The sequence below is a fragment of the Triticum aestivum genome, chromosome 3A, assembly GCF_018294505.1.
Source record: "Triticum aestivum cultivar Chinese Spring chromosome 3A, IWGSC CS RefSeq v2.1, whole genome shotgun sequence".
Taxonomy (NCBI): domain Eukaryota; kingdom Viridiplantae; phylum Streptophyta; class Magnoliopsida; order Poales; family Poaceae; genus Triticum; species Triticum aestivum.
In genome coordinates this window covers 503,392,867-503,406,829 of record NC_057800.1, presented here as the reverse complement: position 1 = coordinate 503,406,829, position 13,963 = coordinate 503,392,867, and positions in this window count along the sequence as shown.

The following is a 13,963-nucleotide window of genomic DNA, read 5'->3' as shown; positions in this document are numbered from 1 at the left end:
TTCGGAGACAGAACGGACGTTGGAGCCTTCGGATATTGTGTCCGAAGTGCCGCGGCGACGAAGGCCACCCCGGGTCTTTTTGGCCTCCTTCTCGGTCTTCTTCTTCGGCGCCTTGTATGGTGCCGAGACCAACATCTTCGTTAGAAGTGGGCCGGCCGGTTCTTCGGGCAACGGGGCCGGACAGTGGATCTTCCCCGCCTTCTTCGTCCGGCCCTAGGGGAGTTGAGGAAAACACATTTAGCATTTCCCTTGGGTTATGCGGGTAAAACGCATAAAAACTTACCGAGCTTGCAGGGCGGGACAGTTGATACCCGCGGTCCTCGGCTGAGTCCAGCCATGATTTGCCGGACTTGAAAAGCCCCTTCCAGATGTCTTTGTGCAAGGAGCCAAAGAGCTTTCACAGGGTTTGGTGCTTGGCCGAATCAAATTCCCATAGATTGCAAGACCGGTGCTGACAAGGCAGCATCCGGCGAACTAACATCACCTGGACTACATTGACAAGTTCGATTTTCTTGTCTTCCATATCTTTAACGCGCGTCTGTATCATAGACAGTTCGTCGGACGAAGACCATTTCAGGCCCTTCTTGGGCCAGGACGTAAGCCGCAGAGGGGCTCCGGATCGGAACTCTGGAGCAGCAGCCCATTCCGTGCCGCGCGGCTCAGTAATGTAAAACCACTGATGTTGGCACTCTTTGACGGAATCATTAAAAGTACTTGTTGGCCATGTGACATTGGGCATCTTGCTCACCATGGCGCCCCCGCACTCGGCGTGCTCGCCGCTCACCACCTTGGGCTTCACATTAAAGATCTTCAGCCATAAGCCAAAGTGTGGCGAGATGCGGAGAAAAGCCTCGCACATGACGATGAATGTCGAGATGTTGAGGAAGGAATTGGGGGATAGATCGTGAAAATCGATCCTGTAATAATACATGATGCCGCGAATGAACGGGTGGAGGGAAACCCCAGCCCGTGGACAAAGTGAGGGAGGAATACAACCCTCTCTTGGGGTTCCAGAGTAGGGACGATCTGTCCCGCCATCGGGAGACGGTGGCCGATTTTCTTGGCCAGATACCCGGCCTCCCGAAGGTTTTTGATATGCTTCTCCTGGACGGTAGAGGCCATCCACTTGCCTCCTGCTCCGGATCCGGACATTTTCGAAAGGCCTTTGCGGGCGGAGAAGATGGACGCTCAGGCGAGGGGGAATGGATCAGGAAGGAGAAGGCGTGGGTGAAAAGGAGGAGTCTTTGTCCCTTTATAAGGGCGGAAGAAACTATGCGCCTCCCCACTTGACTGGTAAACTCGCTTATTCCCCAAGCACCATGATTAATGGTGCGGTTGGGTTACCCACACCCGTATTGATGAGAATCCCGTGATAAGGGGACACGATCTCTGCTTCGACAAGACATGCCGAGAAAACCGCCTCGCAATATGTACAATAGCTGGTTGAAAAAAATGGTTCAAATAATTACCGGGCCTTGGCGTGATGTCACGTCATGAAAAGTTGTCAGCAGATTAGATTTGTGGGAATATTATACTCTCTACAGTGGTATGTGGAATTTGTTTTCAGAGCCGAACATGATCCTTGTGTTCAAAATCTTATATGGAGTATTCGGAGGAGGAACCCGCCTTGCAATGCCGAAGACAATCTGCGCGCCAGACTCATTGTCATTGAAGCCTGGTTCAGGGGCTACTGAGGGAGTCCTGGATTAGGGGGTCCTCGGACAGCCGGACTGTTGGACTATGAAGATACAAGATTGAAGACTTCGTCCCGTGTCCGGGTGGGCTCTCCTTTGCGTGGAAGGCAAGCTTGGAAATTCGGATATGTAGATCTCCTCCCTTGTAACCGACTCTGTGTAACCCTAGCCCCCTCCGGTGTCTATATAAACTGGAGGGTTTAGTTTGTAGGACAACAACAATCATAATCATAGGCTAGCTTCTAGGATTTAGCCTCTACGATCTCGTGGTAGATCAACTCTTGTAATACTCATATCATCAAGATCAATCAAGCAGGACGTAGGGTATTACCTCCATCGAGAGGGCTCGAACCTGGGTAAACATTGTGTCCCCCGCCTCCTGTTACCATCCGCCTTAGACGCATAGTTCGGTACCCCCTACCCGAGATCCGCCGTTTTTGACACCGACAATGACCTCACGGCCAAGCTCCTCTGCAATGCCCTCATGACCAACTTCTGCTAAGCCCTCGCAGACAATTCCTCAAGCCGCACCAGCTCCTTCAAAATCCTTAGCACCTGCGCATCTCGCCTTGTGCCAAAGGACAATAGGCATCGCTATTGCCTCGGGAGCCTCTGCAAGTTCATCAGCTCCTCTGCACTCTTCAACTGGCCCCACTCTGCTGAAGACAAAGGCCACTACAGGACGAGGCACTAGACCAAGTCCTCAAAAGAAGCAGGTCACCTTCCAAGTACGATCCGATGACGAAGAAGCTGATGATGAAGAACTCGCTGAAATCATCAGAGATAGGTAGCATAGGGCCACTAGAGCCAAATGCAGTAATTTGCCATTGATGCTGGACCCAAAGTTGACCCTCGACTTCATTGACTTGTGGCACAGGGAACCCAACACACCTCTTCCTGAGCTGAACCTCACTCCTGGTCAAAGTCATGTGCTGACTCACTTCATTGACGAAGAAAAATGGAAATATGAACAGGTGAGGAAGGTGAAGAAAGCGCAATACAAGAAAGAGCGCTTTCTAAAGCAAAACTTTTTGAAGCTTTCACCCGAGGAACTTGTTGCTCTGCAATCAGAGATCAAGAAACTGAGTGATGAATTTGATCACTACTATGCTGATTGGCTTGGAGCCAAAGTCAGATTTGTAAAGATAACTGAAAAGTTTACTACTAATGTTGTTGCTCAGCCTGAAAAGTTTGCAAAGATAACTAAGAAGTTTGCAAAGATAACTGAAAAGTTTACTACCTACGCAACAAGAAATTCCTCAGGCTGAAGCATCTGCTCAGCCTACTGAAGAAAACGCCAGCACCGCTGATGATACTCAGGCTACTAAAGAAAATTCTAGTACCAGGGCTGATGACTGCATTCCAGCCGCTGATGAAACTGCCGCTCGTCCTCACGGTACTACCGCTCGACCTCACGGTACTACCGCAAATGGTAGCGGTACTACTGCTTGCGAGCGGTACTAAAAAATACATCCGGGCCTACCACCACAAGACTTGGGACGAGTTTTTGGTCTGGCGCGGTACTACCGCTGTAGGAGCTGCGGTAGTACTGCTCTGGAGCGGTAGTAAAAAATTACATCCGCTCCAATTCGCGGTAGTACCGCTGCAGCCTTTTCAGAACACCAAAACCGCCACAACTTTTGCAAACGGACTCCGAATTCGATGAAACCAAGTTTGTTGGAAAGCTAGAGACAAGGGCTAACACAATCTTCAAAGAAATACCAAAAATAAGCAAATGAGAAAAGTCCCATAAGAAAATGGTGAGAACCCTTCCTCGGAAAAGACCGATAAAACCTCCAACACCGAAAACATCATAGAAGATGCATGCGAACTCCGTTTTCGATGAACTCAAGCTTGTAATCAAGATGACCATAAGTTCTAAGACTCACAAAGAGAACCAAACAAGAACCAAGAAAGATGATGCAAGGATGCAATGGTTTGAGCTCTCTACTAACGATACGATCAAGCTACCAACTTGAGAGCCCCCCTTGATAGTACGACAAACGATCCTATAACCCGGTCTCCAAACTACCACCATGAGACCGGTAAAATAGAAAAACCTATCAAGGGCAAACCTTTGCCATGCACATGGTCCACTTGAGCTAGATGATGGCGATCTTGACTCCCTCAAGTTGGACCACCTTTCTTGATTGTGTTGGCTCGATGAAGACTAGATGATTGCTCCCCCATAGTCCACTATGGGTGAGCCACTCTTCGGCACATCTTCACAAGTCCATTGTCACCACAATGGACGGCAAGCTTCAAGCACTTGATCTCTTCGCGATGATCCACTTGAACTTGCACACGGCAATCTTGATGATGATCACCACTTGATGTCATCCTCTCCATGGGTTGAGTGATATCTTCCTCTTGACACAAGCCCATGAACACGTACCTAACCCCACGTAGAACTCTCACATAGACCATCGGTTACTACACAAAGCACAATGGACAATGCTTACCAAACCATGGGATCACTTGATCCCTCTTGGTACATCTTCTATGCTTTGTGAGTTGATCAACTTGATTCACTCTTGACTTAGTCTTGATCAACCTTGAATCTTTCCAACTCTCTTCATTTGGATGATGTCTTGAAGGTAAACATGAATGATCACACAATCTTCTTCTTCAAGACATGCTTGCAATAAGCTCAACTCTCACATGACCAAGCTTTGGATAATTCCTTAATAGCACCTTGGTCAACACAAACTCTCGTTGAAACCAACACATGTACTCTGATCACACAATCTTCTTCTTCAAGACATGCTTGCAATAAGCTCAACTCTCACATGACCAAGCTTTGGATAATACCTTAATAGCACCTTGGTCAACACAAACTCTCCTTGAAACCAACACATGTACTCCAAGAAAAGCCTATGGACAAAACCTTCAAATATAACTCAATGCAACCATTAGTCCATAGAGATTGTCATCAATTACCAAAACCAAACATGGGGGCACCGCATGTTCTTTCACTTTTGTCAGATGGACGTAAGGTTGAGTCCATGAGAAGACTTCATTCGGCAGTCATGTGATTAGTACATCCACTATCAATAATCCATTCTTAAGCAGCTGGTGTCATACCCTACAGTGCAGTTAGGGGGATAGGCTTCATGAAGAGCATTGTGAAGCATAAACATTTGATGAGCAAGTGGATTATGAAAGCTTAGATCGAGGTTAGGACTGATAGGACAAATAGCAAGCGACTCAAGAATGAAATACATAATAAGACCATTTGGGCATTTGATCTTGCGCCCTACAAGATGTTTTAGGTCCCCAACAATAGCATCAGACGCCTTTGATTTCTGGCTGGAGACCTTTCCCTGAAAAAGAAAGTTAATTCTTCTTAACCACCCACATCTTCAGGGGTGGCTTAGAAGCAATGAGTCTAAGTGTAGCATCTGAGAACTTTGGCTTTGGAGCCCTAGCAAATAGCCTTGCAGGAGGTGAATAGTACTCATATGAATAAGCAGAATAGTTCTTAGTTTTATGAACACAGCGATTTGAAGAAACACGCTCATATTCATAATTCTGAGTATGGTTTCCCTGCAAAACATTGGCGTTAGGGTGACTTAGGTGAGTCCTTTGTCTGTATGAAGCCTTTGGACCATATGAAGACTTTGGTCTGGGATTAGTCTTCTTCCCAGGCGGTGTCATGTTGACATTCACCGGAAGATTCTTAAGACAACTTTTGGGAACCCAAATCTTCTTCATAGGTGGCCCATCCCTGCAGTTAGTACCAATATACCTGGCAAACACTTCACCATTCTGATTCTTAAATAGTTTATAGTTTGCACCAATGGATTCATCAACGATAATAGGGTTAGCACAAGTGAAGCCAAATAGGGTGGATGGATCCACTGAAGGTTCCTTTGCAGCAACCCATGTGGTTTTGGGGTACTGCTCAGGTTTCCAGTAAGAGCCATTAGCATTCATTTTCCTTTTGAACCCAACACCCTCTTTCCTAGGGTTTCGGTTCAGGATCTGCCTTTTGAGGACATCACATTGCGTCTGATGCCCTTTGAGACTTTTGTACATCCCTGTTTCAAGCAATGTCTTCAACCTAGCATTTTCATCAGCAATAGTAGTGGTATCCTCAGCAGAGGGGTTAGTTACCACATTAGCAGTTGAAGATATTGCAATAGTAGCAGCAGTAGAACATTCAGCAACAGAAGTAGCGTTATCATGCTCAAGGCATTTTAGACATGGTGGTTCAAAACCTTCCTGAGCGGGACTGATCTGTTGAGCGCGAAGTGACTCATTTTCCTTTTGAAGATCTTCATGAACCGCACTCAATTTCTCAAGTTCTTGCTTCCTTTGAAGATAATCATAGGAAAGCTTTTCATGAGTTGTTGAGAGCGTTTCATGACGTCTTTCAAGTTCCTCATACTTAACATGAAGATTTTTTATGTCTTCAATTAAGGAGTGAGATCGAGTCATTTTAGCGTCCAGCAGGTCATCACTTTTGTCTAACAGTTTTTGAATATGTTCCATAGCTTTCTGTTGTTCAGTTGCAATTTTAGCAAGTGTTTTGTAGCTGGGTTTGGAATCACAATCAGAGTCATCTTCACTGGATGTTTTATAGTGAGCATTGCGTGAGTTTTCCTTGGCACCACGTGACATGAAGCAATAGGTGGGAGCGGAGTCATTCTTGTCATTAGCATCAGCGTCGGTGACAAAGTCATTGTCTTTAGTGTTGAAGATGGACTTGGCAATGTAGGCTGTAGCCAGACTTGCAACGCCAGAGTCGGACTCCTCCTCAGACTCCACCTCTGCCTCCTCAGACGCAGACTCCTCCTCTGAATCCATTTCCTTGCCAACAAACACACGAGTCTTGCCAGATGATATCTTCTTGTGTGATGAAGACTTTAAGGAAGACTTGGAAGAAGACTTTGAGTATTTCTTCTTCTTCTTGTCATCAGAATCATATTACTTGCTCTTCTTCTTCTTCTTCTTCTTGTTCTCATTGTCCCACTACAGACACTCAGAAATGTAGTGACCAGGTTTCTTGCACTTGTGGCATGTTCTCTTCTTGTAGTCATGAGTAGAAGCTTCATCATTCCTTGAGCTGGATCGTGAAGACTTTCTGAAGCCTTTCTTCTTGGTGAATTTCTGGAACTTATTCACAAGCATAGCAAGCTCCTTTCCAATGTCTTTAGGATCATCGGAACTGCAATCAGATTCTTCTTCAGATGAGGAAATAGCTTTTTCCTTCAAGGTGTGAGTTCGACCATAGTTGGGACCATAGATATCTCTTTTCTCAGAAAGCTGAAACTCATGTGTGTTGAGCCTTTCAAGTATGTTAGACGGATCGAGTGTCTTGAAGTCAGGGCATTCTTGAATCATCAGGGCTAGGGTGTCAAACGAGCTGTCAAGTGATCTCAGGAGCATCTTGACGATTTCATGTTTGGTGATCTCAGTAGCGCCGAGAGCTTGAAGCTCATTTGTGATGTCAGTGAGGCGATCAAACGTGAGCTGAACATTCTCATTGTCGTTTCTCTTGAAGCGGTTGCGAAGGACACTGATCCTTTCATCTCTCTCTGGGTTGAGACGCCTTCGTTGACCTTGGAGAGCCAGTCCCAGACTAGCTTTGATGTTTCCAGAGCACTCACACGGCCATACTGTCCTTTGGTCAGATGACCATAGATGATGTTCTTGGCAGTAGAATCCAGTTGAACGAACTTCTTGACATCAGCAGGGGTGACACCTTCACCAGTCTCGAGAACGCCATTCTTGACGACATACCAGAGGTTGACATCAATGGCTTCAAGATGCATACGCATCTTATTCTTCCAGTAGGGATATTCAGTTCCATCGAAGACGGGGCACGCAGCGGAGACTTTGATTATCCCTGCAGTCGACATAGCTAAAACTCCAGGTGGTTAAACCGAATCACACAGAACAAGGGAGTACCTTGCTCTGATACTAATTGAAAGTGCTAGTGATCGACTAGAGGGGGGGTGAATAGGCGATTTTAGGGAAGTCTTCAAAACATGGAAGTTTCGAAGACAAATGATAGAAATGAACCTATAAACATGCAGCGGAAGGTAGACTACACTAGGCAAGCCATAGTCAAGTATACAATGAAGTGAAAGCATGAAGACTAATGGCGGCTAGGCAGTATGGATCAGGATGGAAGATAGTATGAAGCCAATCAGAACAAACAGTCACACAATGAAGACAAACAGATAATGCAAGCTGGCAATGACTTCACAAGGACCAACTGTAACTAAGAGAAGGAAAGGATAGAACCACTTGCTTGTTGAAGAAAATGATTTGTTGGACCAGTTCCAATTGCTGTGACATCTGTACGTCTAGTTAGGGAGGCTGAGATTTAACTCAGAAGACCTTGTCTTCACCTTATTCCCCTTGAGCTAAGGACATCCAGCCCTCACCCAATCACTCAGGTAAGTCTTTAAGGTAGACTTCCAAACCTTCACAGACTTCGTTCAGCAGCGATCCACAATGACTCTTGGATGCTCAGAACGCGACGCCTAACCGGCTGGAAGATTCACAATCCTCAAGTGTAACAAGTCTTTAGATCACACAGACAGGAAGACTTCAGTGATGCCTAACACTCTTTGGCTCTGGGTGTTTAGGGCTTTGTCCTCGCAAGGATTTCTCTCTCTCTCTCAAAGGCTTCGAGATGGGTTGCTCTCAAATGACAAAAGCCATGTACTAACTCCGAGCAGCCAACCAATTTATGGTGTAGGGGGTGGGCTATTTATAGCCACTAGGCAACCCGACCTGATTTGTCTGAAATGACCCTGGGTCACTAAGGAACTAACACGTGTTCCAACGGCCAGATTTCAAACACATGTGGCAACTTTACTTGGGCTACAAGTAAAGCTGACTTATCTAGCTCTGGATAAGTTTTGCTCTCATTGTCTTTGCTCGAAGACATAGGACTATGGTCAAGCATCACTTCAGTCACTCTGACTTTGTTCACTAGGACCCCACTTTATAGTACGGTGGTTCCTATGACTCAACAAAGAAGAAAAGGAAACAACGAAACAACTAAGTCTTCGCGCTCCATAGTTTTCACGCGATGTCTTCTCTTGTCATAGTCTTCAATGTGAATATCTTCACATACCACCTTTGTCTTGAATGTCTTCATACATTTTTAGGGGTCATCTCCGATAGGTAAACCGAATCAATGAGCGACTACTACCTGTGTTGTCCTGCAATTCTCACAAACACATGAGTCCCTCAACCAGGTTTGTTTTCTATACTCCAAAACCAACTAGGGGTGGCACTAGATGCACTTACAGTGTCCTTTCCCAGTGACAGCAGGGGCAGCAAGGCACGTATTGTATTGTTGCCATCGAGGATAAGAAGATGGGGTTTATATCATATAGCATGAGTTTATCCCTCTACATCATGTCATCTTGCTTAAAGCGTTACTCTGTTCTTATGAACTTAATACTCTAGATGCATGCTGGATAGCGGTCGATGTGTGGAGTAATAGTAGTAGATGTAGGCAGGAGTCGGTCTACTTGTCTCGGACATGATGCCTATATACATGATCATACCTAGATATTCTCATAACTATGCTCAATTATGTCAATTGCTCAACAGTAATTTGTTTACCCACCGTGAATACTTATGCTCTTGAGAGAAGCCACTAGTGAAACCTATGGCCCCGAGTCTATTTTCCACCATATTAATCTTCCAACACTTAGTTATTTTTATTGCCTTTTATTTTACTTTGCATCTTTATCATAAAAAAATACCAAAAATATTATATTATCATATCTATCAGATCTCACTCTCGTAAGTGACCATGTAGGGATTGACAACCCCTTATCGTGTTGGTTGCAAGGATTTATTTGTTTGTGTAGGTGCGAGGGACTCGTGCGTGGCCTCCTATTGGATTGATACCTTGGTTCTCAAAAACTGAGGAAACACTTACGATACTTTGCTGCATCACCCTTTCCTCTTCAAGGGAAAACCAACGCAGTGCTCAAGAGGTGCACACCCATTGTATAAGAACGTTGAGCTTATCACACTCAATCATCACGTGGTGTCTCGTCACGATGAACTTTTGCAACGGTGCATACTCAGGGAGAACACTTGTACCTTGAAATTTAGTGAGAGATCATCTTATAATGCTACCGTCAATCAAAATAGAATAAGATGCATAAAAGATAAACATCACATGCAATCAAAATATGTGACATGATATGGCCATCATCATCTTGTGCCTTTGATCTCCATCTCCAAGGTACCGTCATGGTCTCTATTGTCACCGGCATGACACCATGATCTCTATCATCTTGATCTCTATCAATGTTTCATCACATGGTCGTCTCGGCAACTATTGCTCTTGCAACTATTGCTATCACATAGCGATAAAGTAAAGCAATTGTTTGGCGCTTGCATCTTATGCAATAAAGAGACAACCATAAGGCTTCTACCAGTTGCCGATAACTTCAACAAAACGTGATCATCTCATACAACAACTTATATATCATCACGTCTTGACCACATCACATCACAACAAGCCTTGCAAAAACAAGTTAGACGTCCTCTACTTTGTCGTTGCAAGTTTTACGTGGCTGCTATGGGCTGAGCAAGAACCGTTCTTACCTATGCATCTGTAGTGACCAGACCTCAAACAGTCCGATCTCTGTGCTTTAGTGTCATCCCTGGATCAGTAATGCTGACACACACAATACTTGAAGGATTTATAACAGAGTAGCAATCACACACTTATTACATCGAATGTCTCAAAAGAGAACTTACTACAATAAATATGGCTTAAGGCCATCTAATAATGATAACAGCGGAAGGCTTGGAAGATAAGTGAGTCCATCAACTCCAACGGCATCACTGAGTATAGAACCACGACCTAAAGGCACCTTACTCGTCGTCTGAAAAGTCTGCAACATGAACGTTGCAGCCCGAAAACGGGTCAGCACATGGAATATGCTGGCAACGTAACACATAGAGAGTAATGGAAGAATAAAGCTATACTACATGCATATATGGCTGGTGGAAAGCTCTATGGTTACAGTTTTTGCATAAAGCCAATTTTTCCCTACTGCAAAGGAATAAATTTTATTTAACTATCATGGTAGTTGTTAAACATTGAGAGTGTAGACACCCTCTCAATCCCAATTAAGCATCAACATTAAAACCCAACAAAATTAATTAAAGTAACATGCTGAGATTCACATGATAATCCAAGTACTAGATACTCAAGATGTCCATAGCCGGGGACACGACTAACCATGATTAGTTTATACACTCTGTAGAGGTTTGCGCACTTTTCCCCACAAGACTCGATCTCCTCCGTTGGGATTCTCGCACTACATGGTGTTTGAGAAACGGATGACCGAGACATAGTCTTTCAGAAGCGCTAACACCTTATGATCGGGTAGACAGTACCAACCTACATCCCCTACATCTGCTAGTCTACCACTATAAGAGTTCGCACGACTTAGTCAACTATGCTAGAGCCCATAGTAGCTTGTGGCTGCACACGGAAGTTTGTAGTATGAATAAATCTCATGATCCCTTTGAGCCTAGGTGGCGGTCCATAAAGAAAAACAGGCAATCGCTGGAAATACCCAGGTGCCTCAATCCACCCAGATGTGTATTAAAGTTGCCACCTTAAGTAAACCATTAATTAACAATCTCACATCTGTCATGGATACACCCACCCAATCCACGTCTACTAGCATAGCATGGCATGATAAGCAAACGTAGAAGTAACTCCCAAGGGTTTGATAATAAAACAAGTAATAGGTTCTACCTCATCTACTTCCCAAAACCCACATATTAAACAAATCCTAAACATGCAATTGTTTGAGGATTGATCTAATGCAATAAAACTGGGTAGTAAAAAGGTATAATCAAAGTGTTACTTGCCTTGCTGATGATCCGTGAAACCTAGAGATTCAAAGTAGCAAGCGGCGCACTCTGGGTACTCTATCGCAAACCAACAAGCATACAATAAGTACTCATCTAATGCATGGGTAAAACTCAAATAAGAAACCTAACCAGAAAGTTCAACTTAAGAACTCCGGTTTGCAAAAAGAATCAAATCGAACGAAACAACGAAAGTCAAACGGCGAAGGAAACAAACTTCATTTACTAATCTGGACCTAAGTCAAATTTTACAGATGCAAAAACTTGTTTGAGTTGGTTAAACAGAAAGAGGGTTTTGATACGAAACTCCAGGCGCTTGAATCGCCTGATTCCGATTAACGAGCGAAAAGATAAACTAGAACGAAAATCGGATCAGAAATCACGATCAGAAATAACCGCGGAAAAATCCAAGAAAAAGAAAAACGATGAACAAATTAACGAATGAATGTTCGTTAACTGGAACTAGACGACGAACGCGTTCGTTAGAACGAATGAATGAGCGAACGCTCACTAAATAAATAAACCGGAAAATAAAACTGATCTATTTATATATAAAAAACGAATCTAGGGTTTTTCTAAAAAAACGGATCGATTTCTTTAGAAAAAACTGGGGCGGTGGGCGGCTACCTCGGCTCGGCTCCGACGGGGTTCCGGTGCGGCGGCGGGAGGTGGCGGCAGCGGCTCGGCAGCGGCGACGGCTGCTGCTGCTGCTAACGGCGGCGGGGCAGGTCGGGTGGCGGGGCTGGGAAGGGCGACGGCGGCTATTTAAGAGGGGGGGCTACGGCTTGGGGAAGGGGCAAGGCGACGACGGCTCGGCGGAGTCCGGCTCGGACTTGGAGTCCGGGTCAGCGGCGGCACGATGCGGGAAAGGCGGCGGCGGCGCGGGCCGGCCTGGCTCGGCTGGGCCTTCGGCCCAGTCGGGCGCGGTGACTTTTTTTATAATCCCGCCAAAGTAAGAAAAATCCTAGAAAAATAAATAAAAATCTAAAAATGCCAAAACAAAATTTCACCATCTAAATAAAATATTTAGAACAAGACGAACATTTTCTTGGCCCTAAAATGCAGTTTTGAAAAACATGCAATTATTCCTAAATTCAAATAAAATAGCGAGAAAACTCCGAAATAAAAATCTTACTTGATTTTTTTATTAAACCTTCAATATTTCTTTATTTTGGGAAAGTCATTTTATTCCCTCTCTCATATTTTTTTATTATAGAAATAATTGAAGATAGAATAAATAAAATCAATGATCCTATTTTCAAAATTTGAGGAAAACCCAAATATGAAAATAACGAAATCCCCAACTCTCTCTGTGGGTCCTTGAGTTGCGTAGAATTTCTGGATCAGGCCAAAATCAAATAAAATATGATATGAAGTGATGACCTAATGTATAACATTCTAAATTGAAAATTTGGGATGTTACAAACCTACCCCCTTAAGATGAATCTCGCCCTCGAGATTCGGGTTGGCTAGAAAATAGGTGAGGGTGGTCCTTCATCAGTTCTTCCTCTCGCTCCCAGGTGGCTTCCTCCTCGGTGTGGTGGCTCCACTGAATTTTGCAAAACTTGATAACCTTGCTGCGGGTGACTCGGCTGGCATTCTCAAGAATCTTGACTGGTTTCTCCTCCTAGGTCAAATCACTATCCAACCGAATTGCTTCCAGCGGCACTGTATCTCTCAGTGGTATGTCCGCCATCTCTGCGCGGCACTTTTTCAACTGGGAGACGTGGAACATGTCATGAACTCCCGACAATCCTTTGGGCAACTCCAACTTGTAGGCAACTTCTCCCATGCGTTCCAAAACTTTGTAGGGTCCTACAAAGCGTGGCGCTAACTTTCGTTTTAACTCCAAAGCGCTTAACTCCTCGAAGTGGCGATACTCAAAGATAAACTCGCTCTCCGACTTCGTAAACTGTCTCCTTGTGTTTAGAATCTTCATAGCTCTTCTGCCTGGACTAGGCTACCTTGAGCCTATCGCGAATTAATTTCACTTTTTGTTTAGATTCCTTAATCAAATCCGGTCCAAACAACTGGCGGTCTCCCACTTTGTCCCATGACAATGGTGTTCTGCACCTTCTTCCTTACAAGGCTTCGAAAGGGGCCATCTTCAAACTGGATTGATAACTGTTGTTGTAGGAGAACTCTGCGTATGGTAAATTGTCATCCCAACTAGATCCATAATCTAGCGCACAAGCTCTCAGCATATCCTCCAAAATCTGATTGACTCTCTCGGTCTGTCCATCTGTCTGCGGATGAAAAGCTGTACTGAATTCTAGCCTGGTACCCAAAGTTTCGTGCAATTGATTCCAGAACTTTGAGGTAAACTGGGTTCCTCTATCTGATACAATGCTCCTTGGAACTCCATGCAGACATATGATCCTGGTCATGTATATCTT